Source organism: Nyctibius grandis, chromosome 19 (genome assembly GCF_013368605.1).
Source record: "Nyctibius grandis isolate bNycGra1 chromosome 19, bNycGra1.pri, whole genome shotgun sequence".
NCBI classification, from domain to species: domain Eukaryota; kingdom Metazoa; phylum Chordata; class Aves; order Nyctibiiformes; family Nyctibiidae; genus Nyctibius; species Nyctibius grandis.
Window position 1 is genome coordinate 1,719,715 of NC_090676.1, and position 14,035 is coordinate 1,733,749.

Here is a 14,035-nt window from a genome sequence, read left to right on the forward strand (position 1 = left end):
AGTCTCTGGGAAGCCAGAAATAAAACCTCTCCTTCCCTGGAAGCCCTTTTGGTGCTTTATCGGGTAAGTCAGGGACTCTTGTGCCATGGATGGGGCTGGCATGGTGCAGGGTCTGAGCATGGCATAGAGTCCAGGCAAGGTGCAGGGCTTGGGCATGACGCAGGGGCTGGCCATGGCACATGGTCCGGGCATGGAGCAGGGTCTGGCCGTGGCGCTGGGCACCGTGCCATCCTCTCTCTGCCCACGGGGCCCCATCCTGCACGTCCGTGCTGGTGCATGGGGGTGGAGGTGGGGGCTCTGCTGCAGGAGCTGCTGCTCTGTGAGGCCGTTCCCCTCCCCGAGCCGCGGGCAGGGCCGGAGCAGCGGCCGGGGTGGGGTGGGAGGGGGCTGCCGTGGGCCCGTGCCTCAGTTTCCCCATCCCCTCTCCCGCGGGGGGAGCTGTGCGGGTCGGGAGCGGCTGCGGGGACACGAGGTGGCAGCAGCGGGCTGCGTGCGTGTGTCCCCACGGCCACGCCGCCATCCCCGTCCCCACCGGACCCTCGGTCCCCACCCCCGGTCCGGGCAGGGCTGCAGGCAGCGGGGGAGCAGTGGGCGCTGCCCACGAGTGGGACCCCCCAGCCCCATGCGCCCGGGAGGGGATTGGGGGCACCTTCCCCCGGGGGTTTCTGTGGGGGTTCAAGCAGCCGGGTGGGGTGAGGGGTGCGGGGAGGGGAGGGGGGGCTCGGGGGTCCCTGCCCACCCCCTGCCTCTGGAGGGTGGGAGAGGAGCCTGGAGAGTGGGGGGACTGCATTGCTGGGGTGGGTAGGAGAGGACCCCCCCCAGGCACAGTGGGACCCATGGGCACAGCAGAACCCTCTGGGCACACCAGGACCTCCTGGGCACAGCGGGACCCTTGGGCACACCAGGACCCCCCCAGGCACAGTGGGACCCCCCCAGCCACACCAGGACCTGCCGGGCACAGTAGGACCCCTGGGGTTTAGCAGGGTGCAGGATGGGCCCCTTGGTTTGATGGGGCCCCTGGTTTGGGGGTGGGAACAGGGGCGGCGCAGGCTGGGGATGCTGCTCTGGTGGGGTCCCGCCAGGACCCCTGGGTGTTCAGCAGGATCGGGCCCGTGGGCCCTGGGAGATGCCATCTGCGTGGCACCGGGGCACGTCTGGGGACACCCCGATACCAGAGACCTCCCGCAGCTGCACCGGTGCCACGTTCCTCCCTGGACTCCTTCCTCCCAACTCCATCCTCCTCCTCCTCGGGGTGCCTGGCAGGGGACCAGGCTCAAACTCTGCCTTCTTTTCCTCCTGCCCTTTCTGCAGCCTCCAGGGAGGGTTTGAACTGGTTGGGCTTCAAATTTCCTTATTCCCCCTCCTCATCCCAACCGCTACCCCCAAATATAACCACAATCCCCCCCGCCAGCATCCTGCCAGCATCCCAAAATAGCCCTATTGATGCTGGGATGGGACTGGGGGTCCCGGCGGCTTATGCACGGGCACGGTGGCTTGGGACAGGGTGACTCACTGCCTCTTTCTACGTCAAGGCTGGAGCAAAATCCTCCTCCCTTCTCCATCAGCACCGTCCCAGATAAAACCAGAGCAATAAGCTCCCCGGGCTGGGGACCCCGGTGCGGTGGGGAAGGAATGAGTGCATGGAAAGGAAGGAAAGAGTGAAGGAAGAGGCTAAAAGGGGAGGGGGAAGCAAGGTCGAAGCGCTGGTGGAATCGCAGCGAAAACAGCCGGAAAAAGGAAACGGGCCCTGAAAAAAAAAAAAGTCACATAAAAATAGCAGCAAAGCGAACCCAAGTGCGCAGCACATGGGAGTGAGCGCATTTCCTTCGAGGGCAGCGCCGCATGCTCCCGGCTGCTCTCGGGGACGGAGGGGGGGATGCTCTGATGTGGCTCCAGCTGCCACTGCTGCTGTGACCCCCCCACCAGCCCCTGCCTTGCCCGTGGCCCGGGTGGGCTTGTGCAATGCGCGCGTACGCGCGCATTGCACAAGCCCACCCGGGCCACGGGCAAGGCAGGGGCTGGGATGCCATCTGCACGCTTGGGCACGCTACATGTGTGTTAGAGCATGAGGGGATGCGCAGGGTCAGGGGGCACTCCCTCGCCATGCCCTGGCCTGTGTGCCACCTCTCAGTTTGCGCTCACGGCAGGAGATGGGGATGGGACTGGTGGTCCTGCGTGGGATGGTGCTGCAGGCTGAGCGTGGAGGCAGCAGCAGACCCCAGCATGCCAAGGGGACCATGCCCAGGGGATGGTGGTTGCCCTGTTTCCGCAGAGCTGATGCCAGCGGCACGTTTCACCCCTTCGCACCGTCACCGTCCCACCGAAATACAGCTGCCTTTGGGCTCGAGCGGAGCTGGCACCATCCTGGGGTGCCAGCAGCCCCCATCGATGGTGTCCACGGAGGTCCAAAGCCCCCTGCTTTGTCCTCATCCCCCCCGCAAGCGGGGCTGGGGGCCCGTCCCCTGGCAGCCCTGGCACTGGGGGGCACTGGCACACGCAGGCTGTGTCTGACGAAGCGGAGCAGCGTTTTGTTCTCTCCCATCTCCCTGCAGCATCGTAAAGCTGTTGAAAGCGCAGATTTACGGTGTGATAAACGCTCGGGGCTCTGCTGAATATTTTACTGCTCCCTCCTTTGGAGAGCGGTTGGTTTTGGAGGAGCGGGGAGAGCCGGGCGCGCGGCGGCACACCCAGGGGCATCGCTGCCCGGCTCCGGCTGGAGGATGGCGGGTCCCAGGGGACGGGGACCGAGCCGTGCTACAGCCCAGGTGGGTCCTGGCACCCCCCTGGCTGGGGTGCTGGGTGCCTGAGCCCCACCGGGCAGTGGGATAGTGCTGACACCCCCAATTCCTTGTCCCATTGCTGGTTTTGGAGGCATCTGCAGACCAGATTGTGGCACGGCGTGCCAGGGTGCCCGTGCCAGGACATGCCAGCTGAGAGGCGGGGTGTGCCCAGGCCCAGCTCCGGGGGCTCTCCCATCGCCCGCTCCCCTGCTGGGTGCCGCAGGGGGCTGCGTCCTCGCTGGGAAGGGCTGGGTGATGCTGGGGAGCTGCTCTGCGCCGCTCTGCTGCCGCCAGCGAGAGGGTTGGAGCCTCGGGGCTGCGTGTGCATGTGTGTGTGCATGCATGTGTGTGTGTGCATGCATGTGCATGTATGGGCATGCGTGTGTGCGTGTGATTATGTGTGTGTGCATGCATGTATATGCATGTACACGTATGGGCATGTGTATCTGGGTGCATGCACGTGATTATGTGTGTGTACGTGCATATATGTGTGTGAGCATGGATGCATGCATGTGGTTTTGTGCGTGTGCATATGTGTCTGGGTGCATGTGTGTGATTATAGAATCGTTTTGGTTGGAAAGGACCTTTAAGGTGATCAAGTCCAACCGTTAACCCAGCACTGCCAAGGCCCCGAACGTTATGTGTGTGTGCATGGGTGTGTGCATGCGAACATGTGTGTGTGTATGGGTGTGTGCATGTGAAAATGCGTGTGTGTGTGCATGTGAACATGTGTGTGTGTGTGTATGGGTGTGTGTGTGTGCATGTGAACATGTGTGTGCATACATTCGCAGCTCCCCAGGCGGGTGCTGGCTCCGGTGACTCTCGACGCCCACCCGGACCCTGCTGCCCCTCCATGCCATAAGCGGGTGCACGATGGCTCCTGGCACGGAGCACGTCCATGCCAGGCTACTGAGAAGCCGGGGGGCCGCTGGGGCTCGGTTGGGGACCGGGGGGGACCGCGCTGCCCCCCACCACCACGGCCCCCGGCCCCGCTGCTCGGCCTGCGGCACCCTGCGCCGGGGCCCATTGTTCGGGCGCGCGGGGCTGCGGGGCAGGATTCCTTTGTCAGAGCTCGGCGATATTTTATTCTAACAATTACCCAAACCCCGCCTGGGCTCCCGAGCCTGTTTGTGATTATTGGAGGGCGAATTCCCCAGCCTCGCTCGCTCCCTCTTGGTGCCGGCTCCGCCTGGGGCCACGCCGGGCGGAGGGGATCCAGCCCCGCTCCCTCCCGCTCGGGGCTGGGGACCCCCAACCGCGCTGAGAGCCCCCCGCTCCTGCGGCCGGAGCTGGGGGGGGGTTTGGTTGCCTCGACCCCCTCAGGAGCCCTGAGCGTGGCCAGCGTCGTGTCGCAGCAGCAGTGACTCAGGAGGGGGATGTGAATCACAGCCTGTGCTCCCTGGGCAGGATGCGGCCCCAGCCACGGACCGCAGGCTTTGTCCTCCGCCGAGTGGAAGCAGCTCGCTGCCCGGGGCGGGATGGGACGGGGCTGCTGCTTCTCCTCGGGGTCCCCCAGCACCCTGGGACGCCGGCCCCAGCTTCGGGAAAGATCCCTCCTGCATCCCGACTCTCTCCAAGGGTCCTCGCTGTGCTCAGGCTGCGTCCTCATCGCTGCTTGCTGCGACAGTGGTATAAAACTGGCACCTCCCGTTGCAGTGTGTCCCAGAGAGGAGATTGCCCAGCGCAGGTTGGCAAATCCCTGTAAAATATCTCACTTGGGGTGGCTCAGCTCATCTCACCTCCCTGGGGTCGGGGTGGGCACCGCGGGTGATGGCCATGGTCCATCCTGGGGGAGACAAACTTTCTCCAGGGGAGGTTCAGGTTGGACATTAGGAAGCATTTCTTCTCAGCAAGGGTCATTAGCCATTGGAAGGGGCTGCCCAGGGAGGTGGTGGAGTCACCATCTCTGGAGGGGTTTAAGAAAAGCCTGGACATGGCACTTAGTGCCCTGGTGTAGTTGCCATGGTGGTGTCAGGGCAATGGTTGGACTCGATGATCCCAGAGGGCTCTTCCAACCTGATGGATTCTGTGATTCTGGGATTCTCTGGTTGCTGCCAGGCATGGAGGGACCCTGGGAGCAGCCGGGGCGGAGGATGGGGTTAGCAGCAGCGGGGTAAGAGGTTGGAGAGGGCCCGGCACCGCAGTGCTGCCTCAGCCCTGCCAGCATCCTCGGCAGGGGGCAGGGAGCAGGCGCAGGCAGCATCTCCTGCCCGCTGCTCCGTGCTGGTGACGGGGACAGAAAGGGCCAACCCCAGCGCGGGCTCCCAGCCCTCGCCAAGGCGGTGCACACCCCGGTGCCTAAACCTGCTCCTTCAGGGCCAGAGCCCCTTCCTCGGCGGTGCCACCCGGCTCCGAGCTCGTGACCTGGTCCTGGATCTTAAAATACAGCGCGTCGTCGAAGCAGAGCCGCTCGGGCGGCCGGGCCAGGCAGGGCAGCCGCAGCACGGCGCCGGCAAGCAGCCCCGTGAGCAGCGAGCCACCGATGGCCACCGCCAGCCCCGCCGCCTGGCACAGCGCCTGCCTGCCTGCCCTGCGGTCCCCCCACCGTCCCCCTGCCACCTCGCTGGCATTGCCTCCGACGGGGGACACCTGGGAGAAGCGGGACCCCGAGGTGTCCTCGGGTGCCACCAGGATGGCCACGGCGCTGGCTGCGGCGCCGAGGATGCCGGGCAAGCCGTGGAGGTTGTGGATGCCGCACTGGTCGTGGAGCGTGAGCTTCCTGGCCAGGAGCGGGGTGAGGAACCTGAAGCCGAGGACGCACGCCACGGCCGAGAGGCTGCCCAGGGCAAGAGCGGCCACCGGCGGCACGGCCATGTCAGCCACCACACCGATGGCCACCCCGCCGGCCAGGCTGCCGTTCTGCAGGTGGCCGGGGCTGAGCTTGCTGTCCCTCTCCAGCAGGCTGGAGGCCACCACGGTGGTCACGGCACTGGCACTCATGGCCAGGAGGGTGTTCAGGATGGCGCGACGCTGGGCATCTCCTGGTTGGCAGAGGATGGCCACGAAGCTGGGCCAGAAAACCCAGAGGATGAGCATCCCCACGAGGGACAGGAGGTCGGAGCGGGGTGTTGGGGTCTCCTTGGGGTGCACCGGCCACTGCGCTGCCCCGAACAGAGCCTTGGACACGCTGAGGCCAAAATAGCAGGAGAAGACGTGGATTGTGATGGTGCCCCCCACATCAAGGACACCCAGACGGGTGACGATGGCCCACTCGCTGGCGAGGTAGATGGGGACTTCACAGGCGGCCATGACGAGGAGCTGGCAGGGGCTGGTCCTCCCCAGGACGGCTCCCACGGAGATGAGCACTGTCACGGCGGTGAACTCGGCCGTGAGGAGGTTGTGGAGGTCCAGGTGGACCTGGCCGTGGTGGAGGTGGTGGAGCAAGCCCTGCAGCACCAGCGCCCATTGCGTGGAGAAGTTGAGGAGGAGGAAGTTGTGGGCGAGGGCGCTGAGCCCGTAGCGGGGCAGGAACGCCAGCAAGAGCCCCAGCCCCACCACCAGCATCACCTGGATGTCCTGGAAGAGGGGGAAGATGCCGTAGAGCTGGTTGACCATCAAGTTGGCATCCTCCGCCTGCGCCGAGGGCTTGTTGTAGGTGACAAAGAGGGCGAAGAAGAGGAGCAGGGCTCCCTGGAAGAGCCCCAGGGAGAGGGGCAGGGGGCGGTGGGGGCTGGCAGGGGGTGGCACGGCCATCCCAGGGTGGACAGGAGGGGACGGTGACCGGTGGGGCGGCTGGGTGTGGGGCGGCAGCCTGGCAGCGACCGCGGGGTGAGCTCTGCTCGCTCCTACGTCAGGATTTAATGGCCACGGTTAATTTTTAACCAAAGATATACGTTTATGTGCTGGAAAAGGAGGTTTCTCCCCTGCCTTGTTCAAACACAACGCCCATAAATTACCCGTGTGCTCTTGTTTGGCCGCCATAAAATGAGAGGGTTTGAGATTTTTGAAGGGAAACAAGAAAAACCTGCCATGGGGCAGAGCGGGGAGGAGGATGATCTATGAGGAGCCGGCCAAGGATGCGGGTACCACAGCACGCACCCCCATCTCACCCATCCCCATCCCAGGAGCGATGCTGGGAGCTCAGACCCCTCCAGTTCCCGGTCTGGCTCTGCCACATCCCACCCAGGGATGGCTCCAGCACCGCCACCACCACCCCACGCTGCGGGATGATGCACGTTTTGCTCAGCAACTGCCCGGATTGTTGCGAAGCGCCATAAAACTCCGAAATCGGGGCCGAAAAGCTCGTTTTCTCACAGGTTTGCGTTGGCTTGAATGGCTGGAAATTCATTAACAATTAGCGCGCGAGAAAAACAAAGCCCAGAGCAGCCAAGCAGCTACCCCGAAGTTTCTGGGTTGCTGCTTAGTGTGACATTTTGCCAGTGAATGTCTGGAAAAAAAAAAAAAATATTAAAAAAAAAAAAATATATGAGAACCACAAGAACAAAAGGCAGAAGGGTTGGTAAATATTTGTTCCAGAGAGAAGATATTTTTGTGCTGTCCCTGATCTCAACACCCCTGCCGCGGGCGCTGGCTCCGCGCCGCTCTTCGTCATTGTTACTGGAGGATGAGGCAGGCGAGGGCGCAAAATGGGAAACAATTGTTGAATAATCTGCGCGAGGCTCCTCTGCCAAACCCTCCCCGGCCATTTTTCAACCCAAAGATGCTGGAAATGGGGGCAACGTTAGAGGAGGAGGAGGTGCTTTGAAGACAGCGCCTTTGGGAGCTGAGGAGGGGTTGTGTTGAGCCCAAGGCATGGCCAACGGGTGGTGAGAGCTGCGGGGGGTTGTGGGATGGGACCAGGGATGCTTTGCCTGCCGTAATACGTCCCTGCGGCACGGCTGGTGGTGCTAACGGCAGCAGATGCTCCCATGGGGATCCCTCGCCCAAGGAAATGTGGGACTGGGGTCCCTGCGGTGCCGTACGGCTCTCTGCGGTGTCCCTGGGGTGGCTGGGGATGGGGTGGGGTGGGATGGGATGTGGTGGGATGGGTGAGATGGGATGGGGTGGGATGGAATGGGATGGATGGGATGGGGTGGGATGGATGAGGTGGTGTGGGATGGATGGGGTAGGATGGGATAGGATGGGATGGGATGGGGTGGGATGGATGGGATGGGGTGGGATGGGGTAGGATGCGGTGGGATGGATGGGATGGGATGGGGTGGGATGGATGTGATGGGATGGGATGGATGGCATGAGTGGGCAGGATGCTCCCATTGCTCCTTCCCATGCCCACACCGGTGGCAGAGCCCGACCCACCGCCTGCAGCTGCTGCTGCTCCACTGGGGCAGTGGGGATGAGGGACAAGGGGACGCAGGCGAAGCCTCCCCCACCCCTTGCTGGTATAAAAAAGGCCAAGCAAGGCGATTTTTCTTTGGTTGGCGGCAGGTGAGGTCAAACCCCCGGGTGATGCTTGGAGCTGGCAGCGCTCCTGAACCAGAGGAGCTGGGCTGCTCTTAAAGAGTTGGGGGAAGCGTTTTGGCCCTGGCTGAGCAAGGGAGCTGCAGGGGAGCAAGGGCAGAGCTCACCCCGGCATGCCGGGCACCGGGGTGCTGCGCGCTCGCTCCCCTCCTGCTCCCCTGCAGCAGCTCAGCCCTCACCTTCCTGCTTCGGTCTGGGGCCTTTTTAAGGTGAGGCTAAATAAAATACTGAAGGAAAAAGCTTTTGAACAAGTCTTTTAAAAAACCAGAGTGGTCTGAAGACTGCAAAGTTACGGCTCAGTGCCTCCTGCGAGGAGGAGGAGGAGGATGGAGGAGACGTGTTCTCCTGGAGCATCCCGGTGCTGCCAGAGCTGCTGGAGAGGACAAGCATCACGTCGGGAGGTTTGGGATGTAAGAGCCCTCCTGGATCTGGCTGTCACCTCTGGCAAGGCGGGGGGGTGTGGGGACACCGGGAGGTCAGGGTGCCCTCACCGGTCTGGGGACGGGGCTGTTTTGGGAGGTGACACGGCTCCTTATCTTGGCTGGCAGGTGACAGGGAGTCGCAGGCTCAGCGGGACATCCTTGGCCACATGCTCTTTTTCCACCTGGAAATCTTGCCCTGGCAGCACTCGGGATGCTGACCCAGGCTCCCAGAGGGGCAGAAGCCAACGGAGGGGCTCCCCCATGACCTGCAGCCCCTCGCATCCCTCCCACCAGCATCCCCGGGGCTGCTGCATCCAACGTGGGCCTGGGCTGTGCCGGCACACGCGGAGACCGGGGCCAACCACCACCGCGCTCCTTTACCGAGCCGTTGGGTACCACCATCCCTTGAGGAAACAGCCATCCCGTTTAGCCTCCTCGCTTCCCAAACCAGACGAGGTGCAAACAGCAGCGATGCCCAAACGCTCCCCAGGCCAAAGACCCCGCTGCAGAGAGGGGGGAAACCCCGCCGGGGCACAGATTATAAAATAACCTTTATGGCACCCATAAAAGAAGGTCGAAGTTTCGAGAGGTCGCTGGGAAGGTGAAAGTCCCCCCCCAGCCCCGGAGCATCCCCAGGGGTGACAAATGATTAACCCCACGGTGCAGGGTGTACCGGTGGGGAGGACCCGGCATGGGGCAGGGGGAAGGTCCAGTCCCTCCAGTAACATTTTCCAGGCACGGAGATTTTTCTTTCGGCACCGAAGGAGCGGGGATGGAGGAAGCATCTGGCTAGGGACCGGGCGGTGGGGAGGGGACCGTTGAATTCCACCCCCCGCATCCCCCTTTCACTGTGTGGGCAGTTGTTTTATGGCAGGAGGGCTGGGGAACCATTTTAGCATGATCCACACTGAGACTGCTCGAGGAGTTCCCCGCTGAGGGCTGGATACAAAGAAAAGCTGAATTAACCGAGGGTCATATAAGGCAACAGGATCTGACAGATCCGAGCCAATATATGCTGGCAAGAGCCAGTCCATGGCACTGTGAGAAAACACTCCTGCAAATTTAACAAATCCCCATGGTCTAGAAAGTCATGTACAAGAAATTACTAATGAAGGGATCTAGTCATATCTGGATTTCCAGACGTTGGTCATGCTCCCACCGCGTTCTGCAGGCCATATAAGTACATGGATCTGCATGCCGGGCGCTGGAGAGCAGCAGGATTGTTCCGATCGTCTTGTCTGACCTCCTGCGTCAGCCGAGGGCTCCCGGCGAGCAGGGGATGCTCAGCCCGGCCGGGCGGCAGCGGCCGGATCCCGCGGCTGCGCCGGGCTGGGGTTGGCCGGAGAAGGTTTGGGAACGCCGTGGTGGCACTGGAGGGGTGTGGGTGCCCCCGCGCCGTGGCGATGTGCTGGTGCCTGGGGATGGGTGCTGGGGAGCCGCTGCCGGGCAGGGGGGAGCAGGAGCTCCGGCTTCATCCCCGCGGGGCTGCGAGGCACGGAGCGGTGCGGGGGGACCACCAACGGCACCCCCGGCATCACTCTCCTCCCCACCACCTCATCCTGAGCCTGGAGCACCCCAAAAATCACCATTCCCTAAAGATCCATCCCCACCCAGCTACGCCTGGATCCCACTGTAGGTCCTACACAAACACCCGCGTCGTGTCTAAGCGAGCTGGCAGCGAGTGGTTTAAAAGCCCCCGGTCCTGCTCTGACCCCAGTTGCTGTCAGGCAGTGGGTGGGGGGGTCAGCCCCCCTCCACCTCCAGCTCCTCTCGCAGCCGGGTCCTACCGGGGAGGGGGCCACAAAGGCGACCAGACGTCACCGCGGCATCACGCGCTCCGAGCATCCTTCTCCATCTTGTTAGCACATTGTGTAACACAACATGTGGAGGCGCAGGGACCGCACACGCATGCACTCCCCGGCAGCCCAACCGGGGGGAAAAGGAGGAGGAGAGAGGGGGGGAAAAAAGAAAAAGAAAAAAAAAAAAAAGGAAGCAATTTAAGCTTTGAATCTTTCTCTTTAAAATGTTCTCATGGCTTCATTAGAACTCGCAGCCACAGAGGCTTTGAAGAGCATGGTATAAGGAGTGAAACATCTGGAAAAATTAGGATTAATGAAAACATAATTCCCAAGACTAAAGGAAAGATTAATCCTGCGTTACCACTTGTGTGTTCCACAGCTTTTCCCCAGCTCGTAACGCTGAACTTATTAAATCGCCCTGAGCTGAGTTTTCCTTTTTCTCTCTCCCTCCCCTATTGAGCCCGATGGAAGCGCCTGATGCCAAATGTAACGATAACCAACTGTGCCGCCCGCCCCGCGCCCAGCCGGGCACCCACGGCGGGAGGGGGGGCCTTGGGTGGGGGTCCCGTGGGGTGGGGGGTCCTGTGGGTGCTGGCGGGGGGGGGGCTCTGCGCTGGGTGATGGGTGCCCCAGCAGGGCGGCACCTGCTCCCATGTGTGCTCCTGAGCAGGATGGGACCCGATGGGCTCGTGAGGTGGGGGGATGCTGGGGGGTTAAAGGAGAAATAAGGAATAAACCGCCCTGCTCCGCTGTCAAATGCTGGCTGGGCTGGGAGCGAAGCGGGCCCGAGGTGCTGGCGTCTCTGGGTGGCATTTCTGCAAGCACGAGGCTTGTCCTGGTGCTGTACCATGCCATGCCATGCCGTGCCATGCTGAGCCATGCTGTGCATGCCATGCTGTGCTGTGCCATGCCATGCTTAGACATGCTGTGTCGTGCTGTGCTGTGCTGTGCCATGCCGTGCCATGCTGTGCCATGCTGTGCTGTGCTGTGCCATGCCATGCCATGCCATGTCATGCTGCTCTGTGCCCACGCTGGCACCACCCTCTGCTCCAGAAGCAGCTGCCTTTTGTTGCTATGGGGCCGGGCTCTGAGCAAGGCACTGGGACATGCCAGCCCTGTGCCAGCTCGCTGCGCTGGGCTCTGGGCTGCGGTGCCAGAGAGTACCGGGGGCTCGCACCGGCTGTGCCAACCCCCTGCCCCGGGGGCTCGGGCTGCTCTGCAGCAGAGCTCGGCCAGCTGGGGAAGGTGCTGTTGGGTGACAGACCCTTTGGTCGTGTAAAATACCCCAGTGAATTGTTATTGACTCAGGGCAGCGAGCGGTACGTGAGGAGCATGAGGAGCAGGCGAGCGCCAGCGTTAGGTTTGGGGGCCACTGCAGCCCCCACGGGGACCGGGGTGCTCCGGAGGGTCCAAGGAGCCACATGGGATGGGGACGCGGAGCAGCACCCGCCCTGCGAGTCCCTGCTGGGGTATGGGTGGGCTCTTGCCAGCTGGGTGCTCCCCAAGACCTCGCTGGGGGGAACCAGAGGTGGTCTGTACCCCCTCCGTGCCTGCTGCTCCTGCTGTGGCCAGCGCTGCAGCCGGCCAGGGCCAAAGGCGTTTGCCCTATGGATGGGGGGAAAGGGCTTGTTTGCCCCATACAGGGAGGGAAAAGGGCTCATTTGCCCCATGCACAGAGTGACAAGGGCTTGTTTGCCCCATGCATGGGGAGAAAAGACTCGTTTGCCCCATACAGGGAGGGAAAAGGGCTCATTTGCCCCACGCATGGGGAGAAAGAACTCTTTTGCCCCATGCACGGAGGAAAAGGGCCTGTTTGCCCCACACACAGGGCAAAGAAGGGGGCAATTTGCCCCAGTCACCCCCCTGTAGAAGAAGAGGCTCCCAGGGGACTCAGAGGGACCCAGCTCCCTCCTTCCCACGCTGCCGCCCCGCTCCCGCTTGTTTTCCAGAGAGGAAACCGGCAACCCTGCTACATTTTTTTTCATATATTTATTTTTTAATATTTTTCCTTTTTTTCCCCCCGTGCATGTGCGGCAGGGCCCAGCTGGGGGGGCAGCGGGGCCGGGTGCCGGCGGGGCGGCGCGGGAGGTGCCCGTCACTCCTGGGGGGACAATGCCGGCGACGGGCTCACGGCCGTATTGTGTGAGCGAGGAGGAGATGGATGAAGGTCACATCCTGCCTCTCTTCCGATGCCCGGCACCAGGAAAAAGCTGCGCTTTGTAAATAGAAAAATAAACAACAAACTCTTCCCCCCATTTACCACCTTTCCCCCCACCCCGAAGAAAACAACAACAGCCCCGGCGGTATCGCAGCCACCTGCTCGGGGAAGTGATTTTTCATATAGGCAGGAAACGGGGGGTCTAATTAAATCTGGGGTCAAGAACATAAAGGGAGAACGGGGTTTATTTAGGAGCCGTCGAGCGGGGCCGGAGGGGCGGGAGGGGGATGCTCGGCAGGGCACGTGGCTCCATGGGACAGTGTTTTGGGGGGGCTGAGGGGGGCCAAGGGGTATTTTGGCCCTGGGGTGGGTTGCAGGGCATCGTTTTCCTCCCACTATCGGGTCACCCTTGGTCCCCTCCTCCTGGTGCTGCAGTGGCAGCTCGGTCCTCGCTGGGGCAGGGATGCGCTGGGGGAGTCCCCACCGTCCCCCCCTGTCCCCTGTGGGTGGAGAAAGGAGCCCGGGGAGCGTCACGCTCAGACCTACAAGAGTGTCCCCAGCCTTCAGCGAGATCATATGAGGTTCCTGTTTCACAAGACGGAGGATGGCATTTCCATTGTGCTCGCCGGGGATGTGTTGCAATGGGGCAGCCGCTTCCATCCTTTGTCCTCCTCCCCGCAGAGGAGGAGTCTCAGCCTCTGCCAGGGTGACCCGTCACACCCTGCCCCCCCCCAGCCACCAAATTCAGCTCCGCTGGCTGTGGCAGCTCTCCCTGGCGGGTCCCGGCCGTGGGCATCCAGCTCCGAAGGTGCCTCCTTGCTGCCATCACAGCGGGTGCCCTCGGCCGGGGGGTCGCCGCCGGGCACAGAGACACACCACGAAGGCGATGCCCATCTCAAGCCGCTCCCAGCGCTGACCCCGGGGTGCCCCGGCCGCCTCCGCTGCCCGCTGCAGGGCTCCTGCCTAATTTTCACAACCAATTAACAAATGAGGGACTGACCCCACCAAAGACCAACTGCGGATCGCTGGGCGCTGGCGGCAGCCCCGGGATGATGCCACCACGGCCCCACTCCTGCCCGCAGCGGGCAGCTGCAGAAACCTTTGCCTTTGGGTTGAGTGCTCCCAGCCCGGCCCCGCTTTCTATTCCCCAACTCACTGAACATCAAGTCACACAGCATTGTCACAAAAAGTAATTAAAACCCAACAAAAAGGCGAGCAGCAGCGGGGAGAGCTGCATGGGAGGAAGCTGGGCTGGCCGTAACCCTTCACGGGCAGGCGGTGTGGTGTGCGGGGCTGTGGGGTGGGCAGGGGACCGGCATCCTGCATCCCGACGGGGAAGGGGATGTGACGGGCTCGAGGTGTCCCACACTGCAGGCAGGATGGGGACTGGTTGCCCATGGGCAAGGGGAGGACTCATGTCCTGGGGGTTTATAAACCAACGGGATTCTCGCCCAGGCT

General features: G+C 62.7%; 1 pseudogene; it reads right to left on the bottom strand.

Annotated features, from left to right (window-relative positions):
* Nucleotides 1–5,078: 5,078 nt before the first annotated feature.
* LOC137672271 (ammonium transporter Rh type A pseudogene) lies at nt 5,079–6,473 on the bottom strand (annotated as a pseudogene).
* Nucleotides 6,474–14,035: the final 7,562 nt, after the last annotated feature.